Source organism: Neolamprologus multifasciatus, chromosome 17 (assembly GCF_963576455.1).
Source record: "Neolamprologus multifasciatus chromosome 17, fNeoMul1.2, whole genome shotgun sequence".
In the NCBI taxonomy this organism is placed as follows: domain Eukaryota; kingdom Metazoa; phylum Chordata; class Actinopteri; order Cichliformes; family Cichlidae; genus Neolamprologus; species Neolamprologus multifasciatus.
Genome location: NC_140455.1, coordinates 30,590,363 through 30,600,102, shown reverse-complemented (window position 1 = coordinate 30,600,102; position 9,740 = coordinate 30,590,363).

Below are 9,740 nucleotides of genomic sequence, written 5' to 3'. Positions count from 1 at the left end.
GAGCTTGTGAAGTCATGCACTCGCCCACCAATGCAAACACCAGTGTGCCAGCCTGTCTGTCTCTTTCTTTTTTCTGTTGTGCTACTCAAGGAAGAAAGAACCTTCTAGATTTACCTTAAATCTTTACACGCTTGTTCCAAAATAACTTTGGTCCACTTCCAACATCTGCTTCAGTGGTGAAGCACTGTTTTGTTATTAGTCCTTGGAAGATGTTACATACATCCTGCAAGCAGAGCGTGTGGTTTCACAAGGTTTTGCAAACAGTTTGCCACTCAACACCTGGATTGCATCAATTTAGGATACAACAGCACAAGAGAAGTAACTAGAGCTCATTTGGAGTTTTATACTATGTCCTCACAGTATGGGTTTAAGTATCAGCACCTTAACATTTGTGCTTTGCACTCCCCATAAATCATTGCCATTACATTTGATGTTGTTCATGCGACGATTAATCTGTCATATTTGATTGCTTGTTACAAGAACCGTGTCAGAAATTGCCTTTGGAAACTATTTGACAAAGGGCAGGTGCTTTCACAAACAGATGACTGAATGGATCTTCTATTTTTTAAACAATCAGCAATGAAACATTGGGTGCAGAGAGCATCAAAGAAGAAAATCAAGCTGCAATCTAAGAATTCAAGAGAATTAACAAGCAGTTTGTGTTGTCAGCTGTGTATTTAGTATATAATCAGATGGTTCTGCATTTGTCCATAAAAAGCAAGCAAGCCAATATATTCTACAGGTTGCTGAATGGCAAGAACCTGCAGCAGTTCAGCTCTAAACACATAACCTCGACTCAAGATGGGCTCTCTTCTAACACTGTCTTGCAAATTCTGCAAGAATCCCAACCACAAGTAAAGCTGCTCCATCTTGACTTCTAGCACGATTCTTACATTAAAATTGTAGCCAGTGTGTTAAAATACTTGAACCATGAAAATCTGGTAGAGAGCAGATTTCATGGTTCTATCAATAGCAAGGGATCCAGGCCCTGAAGCAGCAAAGCAGGCCCAGACCATCACACTCCCACCACCATGCTTTGCTACTGGTATGATGGTCTTTTTATAAAATGTTATATTAGTTTTACACCAGATGTAATGGGACTCAAACCTTCCAAAAAGTTGAACTTTTGCCTCATTGGTCAACAGAATATTTTCTCCAAACTCTTGTGCATTGTTATTTTTGGTCAGCAGTGGTTTTCTCCTTGGAAATGCCATGGATGTCATTTTTTCCCAGTCTATTTCTAATTGTTGAATCATAAACACTGACCTCAACTGAGGTAACTAAGGCCTACAGTTCTTCAGATATTGTTCTGGGTTCTTTTGTGACCTGAGTCATCGATGAGCTCTTGGAGTAATTTTTGTAGGCGGGCCACTCATGGGAAGATTTACCACTGTTCCAGATTTTCTCCATTTGTGGATAACAGCTCTCGTCATGGTTCACCGAAGACCTAAAACCATACAAATAGCTTTATAACCCTTTCCAGACTCATAGATGTCAATAATTTTGTCTCTAATCTGTTCTTGAATTTCATTAGATTCTCATATAATATATATGTGGCAGTGCGCGGTCTGTGGCGCTGCAGGGGAGGTGGACGCACCTGAGCTGCATCCACAATCATGCTGAAAAGCATTGAATTGTGAACTGGTCTGTGGTGTGTTTACTACAATATTGTTTACTGAGATCTTAATAAATAAAATCATCATTTAAAAACTGCATTTTGCATTATCATTTTATCATCTTTGTCTAACATTAACATTTGTTTGATGATCTGAAACATGTGAATGTGACACATATGCAGCAAAATAAGAAACTTACACTTCTCCAGCACAGTTCTCACATCAGCAAAAATGAAATGGCACACACACTCTGCAGTAGGGAGTTCGGAGGGTGAAGACTATTTAAACTCTGATAATACTGCAGTGGGCATCTACATTCTCAAATGCAACTTAGGACTGCGGTGGATGTACAAACTGTATTTTTTGCTTTAGCACTTCTGTAACACAAGACTACTCGTGCATTTTTAATAATTTCTTTGATAAAAGTTGATATTTTTGTCAAATAGTAAACATATTCGCTTGACACACTTTGCAATTTGTTGCAAACATGAGTAAGAAATAGAATAGTGTTTTGTTGATCTGTGAAGTTTAATTTAGTAGGAGACAAGTAATCCCTGATAGTCAACATACTGCTCGGCACTTCTAGTCTCTAGATCAACACTGAGTGGAACAGTTCCATATTAGGACCACCATTCTGCAGCTTCTTAAAGGGATTGTTTACTGGCAAACACTTCAAAAGGCCTGGGGGTACTTATAACGGAACACTTATTTTTAGTACGTAGGACAGCAGGTATGGGGACATGCAAAGTGTTTTTAGTTTCTCAAAAGGCTATATAACCTGTCTACTTAACAGTGGTAAATGAACATACACTGAAGCTAATTATATACACACACATGCACAAAAGCAGGCATGCAGGGCAGTCAGAAAACCTTTGCCTGAGTGTGTGTTTGTTAATACCCAGGAATGAGACGGTCTGTTTGTGTGCCAGGCCAGCTGTGCTGCCAGTGGGGAGATGAAGGATGTGTGCCTTGTTAAAATGTCTCAAACATTCTTTGAGAGCCAGGTCAACCTGACAATCCACTGCATCCATTTAAAACGTTTTTATAACCTCCAAACGGTGTATAAACTTCCAAAATAATCTTTGATGAAAGCTAAATGTGTGAATATTTAATTTTATTAGACAAGGCAGCTAAAAGTTGTGTTTATACTTGGTTATAGCTCTAAAAATAAAGCAGTTCTAATAGATGGCTTAAAAAAACAAAGCAAAACAAAGCTTATAAAATCACTTTATATATTTCTATTCTACTCTATACAGGAGTAAATGGGAACTAAAGGCTTAAATCAACGAAGAAATTCATCTAAATCAATTAATTTTTAATCTTTTTATGGCTTTTTGTTTAGCCACACAAAAACAGCTTTCTAATTAAGTTTATGTGTAAGTTCAGCAATTAAGATTTGTAATCGCTCATCTACCCACTTTTCAGCTGCTAGTCTGTTCTTCATATCACTACCACTACCCACGTTGTCTAGCTCAATACTCTGCTCCAATCATCTTCTTGCGTGCCTGCTTTGAACCAATCAGCATCTACGCTGCAGGGTTTAAATCTATGCTCTCTGTCATTCTCCCTTTCAGATTGTGCTTTGTGCAACTCATCTCCTACCGGAGTCTAATCTCCAAATACACTGATTAATTACGTTTAATTTTTCCAAATGATCTCTCCTCATTCAAATGAAGTTAAAGCTGAATTTCATTCAGACTTTTCCCCTGTGAAATGGGGGTGTGAAAGACACACAGAGAAGCAGCAGTACTGAAAGTAATTGAAGAGTTGCACGAGGACACATATTGGATGTTTTCTTTGCAACAACATCAGAGATCTTGGTAAGCTTTTAGTATTGTACCACCTATGAGACACTCTTGAATAACCTGCATGTTTAGTCACTTAACTCTGCTCTCCTCTTCCCATTTTTATTGCCTGACTTTATTTGACCTTGGTTCTGTCTATCTGTCTAACTCCCTCTGAATGTTTTTTTCTCAGAGTCCCATGCTTCTCTACCTGGCCGCAATCCATAACAGTCTGGAAGCATGCTGAAGCAACACATGTACACGCTGTTTATGCGGATACAAGTATTTAGACAAACCAGGTGACCCTGTATCTCCATCTGCTCTGGCTACAAAATGTAGATCCAATTTTAAGCAAAGTGCTGCACACCGAATCCCTTCTGTTACACTCTGTCAGTGTACAGCAGTGATTCAACACACACTCCACAGGTAATTGCTCACTTCAAAGACAACAAGCATTAATAACTCCTTTGCTCTGGAAATCACGTCACCTTCTTTCCCCCGGATTCTTTATTTTCTCACTGTTTACATGCCCCTTTCCTCCTCTTTCCACTCCTTTAGGTGATTAATTTGTTTTGCGTTGTCATCTTTCAGCCGCTTCCACTTTTCTTCTTCAGTTTTCTTCTCCTGCTTTTTTTCACCCCCCTTTTGCTTTATTGTACTTGAAGAGGAGTTTAAGGAAGTAAAAGATGCCAGAATGGTAGAATATGGGTGTTTTACTCAGTGAAATAGAGAGCAAAACACTGACTTGAAGAAATAAAAAGAGTCATTCTTACATACTTTTTGATCTCACATGGGTAATTAACTGGGTGTCTGTGACAGTGTGTTTCTCTGGATGTCATTGTGGATTAAAAATCATAACATTTTGCAAACAGACAAATGATGGTTGGACTGAGAATAGAAGAAATAGGCATCAATAAGACAATAACACAACTGCCTTCGGCTCAGTGCTCTCTGCTGATTAATACATTGCTTAGCTGTAACTGCGTTTAGCGTAATATTGACCATTAATCGAGGCTAACAGGAGGGTGGAAAGGAGATTGTTTGGATATATTTTCTTCATCAGCTGCTGTCACAATTTGTCATCCCGAGAGCCACGGCAGATTTGAATCACATCATGATGAACTGTAAGTAATATTTTCTGGAATTTGGCAATGATTATTAAATAAGTGACAGTGTTGGTTTAAACCCTGGGCTGTGGATAATTCCAGACAAATATGAGCAATGTCTCCATGGCAGTATGTTGCAGCTCTCAATATAACTCTAAACCATGGTTCATCCCTAAAGTATTCCTGAGAGTAAGGTGAATGATGACTACTGACAGCATTTATGGGCTGCAGGCCTCATGCTCCTCTGTTCATTGTTTATTTGAAAAATGAATACAGTGATGTTGTGAGCCATCTAGCTCCGTAGCTCAGTTGGTATGCCATACCCAAATGGTAGGCGGTTAGCCGCTAGCTAATGCCTAGCTTTAACCACTAGCTAGAGAACACAGTGGAAGATTTAGCAGGAAAGAGCCTTATTTTGTACCGTGAATTTAGTGGAGACAAAATCCAGAGATAAAACTAGAGAATTTGTTATTCTTAAACGTAAACTATTCTAAATGTAAGTTCTTTTCAGTGTCTTCATTATTCGTTGTTCCGTGTTCTGCCAAAAGCTCAAAATTCTAATAAAAATCAAACACGTTATTTTCATAAACAACAATGTGCCTTGTATTGAATTCAAGATGATGTGTTTTTATGAACAGCACTGTGAAAAATTCTTGAGCCACCCCCATTTCGTTAGATTTTGCTTGGAAAATGGGAAATAGGTGATTTATTGAAAGCATGCAAAGAGATACAGCATATAATGAAAAACCAGAGTTTGTACAATTCCAATGAGCCTGAAGATGAGCAATATTTGGTACGACCATCTTTTTCAACACAGCCTGAACTTTCTCTCTTATGTTTGGCATCATTGTCATGATGAAAAATGAAGCCACTGCCAAGCAGACGCTTTCCAGATGGTATTGCATGTGGATCATGTAATATCATCTGTTGGTACTTTTCTGTGTTCATTATTGCATCATTTTTGACAAGATCCCCATTTCGTATTGGGGCCTTTACTGATGGCTGTGGACACTGTTGTACCTCTCTTTTGACCTCCTCCACAAAATGTTGACACTGACTTGAACCAGAAATTTAAATTTGGATTCAATTATCCATAACACATGTTGCCACTAATTTACTTCACTGTGTGATTCATAACTCATCATTTCTCCCTTTTTTTTCTCTTGAGAGCCAGCCTCCGCCTGAGACCATTTTCTGATGAGGCTTCCGTGAACAATGGCTGGATCCGCTGCAGGGCCAGATGCATTTCTCAGGTTCTGTGTCAGGTCTTTGCTGAATTTTTTTCCTATGACTTTTAAATACTGTTCATCTGTTGTAGATGGGTTTTAAGCCTGACACTTCTTCTCTTTAATCCTCAATTTGTTCACTGCCCTGTTTTTCTAAGTATGCTCACCACCCTGGGACATGCCAGTGTATCCGTCATTTCTGGTTGCATTAGTATTCTGTGTGGGCTGTGGGTGTATGGTGGGCTACAGCTTCTCTTAAAAGTATCACATAAATACCAACAAGGCAGTTTACTCAACCTTTACTCCAGTGTCTTCCCAACTGACACTCAGAGCATGTCGAACTCTAAAAACAGGCACTACTAGTTAGGAAGATATGTCTGTGAAGGTTCTCAGTCATCCAGGTCATCGTAGTCAAAGGAGCTTGCAAAGAAAAGCGTCTGGACTTCTTTAAGTTGCTTGAAGACGTTTCACCTTTCATCTGAGAAGCTTCTTCAGTTCTAAGGTCAAATGGTGGGGAGTCCCAGATTTACTACTACTACTAGTTAGGAACCAAATTTACCACTCAAAAGTGACCATAATAAATACCCTAAATGTTACACATAAATTAATAAGGTGAGGTAAATGATAGTAAAGTAAATAATTATATAATAATCTAGGATATGTAAAAAGTATGCAATATTAGTGCAAAACATATTATGAAGCATACATTTATTTTATAATCTATACAACTTCAGTGTGACTAAAAGTAAATACATATGCCAAATCTAAGGTTACACCAAGTTTTTAGCTAATAGCTCCCTGGGAATCACCTTTTTGGTGCAAAAAAAAAGGTCTAACTGTTTTGGAGATGACAAAAAAAGCCCTATTGCTCAAAGCCAAGAGTCTGGAGCCCAAGCTCAAGAGTCTGGAAGCAAAATATCAAGAAATGTGGGGTGGCTATAGACTTTGGATTAGTTTTTTAGATTAGCTACTGCAATTATTTCCATACTTGGGAAGTTGATACATATCACTATTAGGTAGGCACAACTAAATAAAAAACAGACTGGACATAGTAATAAAATCATCACACTGAGTTCTAATAAAAGTTCCAAAGTAAACCAGCATGCTTTCTATTGCTCCTAATGGCCATATCCCATTTCAGAGTTGTTACCATCATTTCAGCGCTTTCCTCCAGTGAGATAAAATAACAAGCCAGAGAGCCAGGCATGGTTATCCAACTTATCTTCCTTTCTGTTTTCCCTCAGTACCAAAGATTATTTGATTGTTTGAACAAAGACAATGCAAACTTTAGTCAACCTGACAAAAGCTTAAACTAAAGACATACTATCCCTTAGGCAACATAGCTGTACTCCCTGTGTGGAGTGCACCATGAGGTCACCAGGACAAGTTATCTAGGACCGGAAATTTCCTCTACCAAGCCAACACTATTCCAGGGAAGCTCTGTGTTTTCAGTGCTGAGAAAGAAAATATAGATACATTCATTTAAAAATAATTTGCACAAATCATTTGACCTTCTAAGGAAGCTGCCAGATGAGTGGTGTTAAGAAAGACCCTTGCAGATAATAAGGAGTTTAAAATAGTATGTGCAAGCTGGGGCCAGATGTATCTTGTTGTGCTGTATCTTTCCCCAACGGAGATAAAAGCAGGAACATCCAGAGTAAATCATATTTAAATACAATTCTGACTGGCCGCAAATGTTTCTATCACTGATCAGTCTGTATTAGTAGTCTACTTTGTTCTATGTTTTCTATTTTTAAGATTTAAAAGATCAAGACAACAATGCTGATATTGGCTGTGTCGCCAATTACTATTCCATAAAGGGGGAAAACTGGGGAAAGCAGTAGAACAGTTTTCCACAAACCCCAAATAGCTCTGTCTTGGAGATATCAAGGCCAATTCCATAACTTCTTCAAGATGTCAAAATAAATTTCAGTGTTGTTGTGTAAAGCAATTTCAGCATATGAAACTGTTTTAATTAGAAGGACTGTGGTTAATTACTGCTTTGGTCTGCTGTTTTTAAAAGCGCTTTACACTGAGCTGTGAATCTGAAAATATCACAGACTTATTTATTTGCTGGGGTTTTATTTCCGTTTGAAATGCTTCATCTTTAGTTTATTTTAGATGACTTGCCCTTAGATTTATAACTTGACTTCACTGAAAATGTTGAAGAAAATCCTGACACGTGTCCAAACTTTACCTGATTTTCTACATCAGCTCATCATTTGCGAACCATAATACTCTCTCATTCCACATTACTTTATTTCACAGCTGCACAAGAAGCAAACCAAAAGTGACAGCATTCTGGAAAGAGTAGAAGGAACATCTTTGTAGTTTGTTCCAAGCAGAATTGCATTGACCTAAGACTCTCTGCTCCTCTGCAGTAAAGATGAGTTCTTCTTAACGTCAAAGATAGACTGAATTCAAACAGAACACAGAACATTTTATAAAAGAAATAAAAGCTCACAATGCATTTTTATTTTATAACTTACACAATTTCCTCAGTGTGACTTATTTAATATCCAATCTGCTCTCATTAACTTCTCCCTCTTTCCTGTAAGGTGGCTTGAAGCTTCTATCCTCACTTCTGGCTTTCTCTCTCTGCCATCGCTCCATTTTCTTAACTGCAGTTATAGAATAAGTTATATTGTTCTTTATCTATTTTGCTGTTTAGTCCTGTTCTCAGTTTTTGGTTGTTAAGAGTTTAGTTCCATCGTCTCGTGTCTTTTCCACCTTATTAAGTTCATTAGTGTCTCTTGCACCATTTAGTAATCGCTTTTTACTTCCCGTTTTAATTAGAAACTATTGTCATTTTTTCCCTCATCTTATTTTCTCCAGTTGTTCCTTGCATCTGTCTCCACTTCCCTTTTCCCCTCAGTGTGTGCGCTTTAACCCGGTCAGTCCTTTGTTGCTGGCGGTGCTTTGTTATCTCCCATCATGTTTCTGGTTGGTTTGGTTTCCTATCCGGTCGTTAAGTCTGACGTCACTAGCCGTGTCTGGGCCTAAACTCTGCTGAAGGTCCATATATCAAACGATCACTATGGCATTACTGAGAGTTGGAAAACTGTCTAAAGTCTTTCATCTTTAATAAAATGATCAGCGTTCTGCTCTACCAGGTGTAACAATTGAGTTTAACATCCAGGCATCCATGAAAACGGAATTTATGACATTTAACAGAGTTAGAAGTTAGCAGGAAGTTAGCTCGTTAGCTTCTATCTAAATACAATATAGCATGTCCTGACTGCGGGGTTTTGGAAACAAATTAAAACGTACATCTCTGTTATCACTTCCAACATAAATGAAGACAGAAAACTAAACAGTAGTGACGTTTGTAGGATTACTGAAGTTTGGCTAGCTGGTATATAATGATGTGCTACATGACCGCTAGCGACACAGCTATGTTAGCATAATATAAACAAGCTAACTTTTTTTCCACTCAATAAAAGTTAAGGTGAGTGTTCTCGGTGGTTAGGAACAAATGTAATCGCATGGCAAGATGCTGTAAAAGGACCAAACTTCAGCCAGGAGAACAACTGAGATAATCCATCCACAATACGAGGTTAGTCATTCATATACTGCTGCATGGGCTGGGCTGTAGTTACATCCTAAGGTTTTAAAAACTGAGCTTAAATAAATGATTAGCGGTAATAAAAGCCGAGGGAGGTCAACAGTGATCACTGACTGTTTTAGGAGCTTTTTGAGATTAAATAGAAGAAAATACAAATCATTAAACATGTTAACAACACAAAAGCCATATTAAACGCAGACTACTTTAGGATGTAGGATTCGTCACGTCATCACTTAGCGACCGGATTCTCATGACTTTCCTAAACCTTCTGGAATTTTGGACATTTTGGACACAATATCTTCTGGATTATTTTATTAAAAGTCCACTATAAGTTTTCATTCTGCCTGTCCATATATAGGTCTGCATTTATTTATTTTAAAGTTCTTGTTGTTGAAGCTTGTGTCAGCTTATTTATAAGATAATGGTGATGAGCGTTGGCTGGA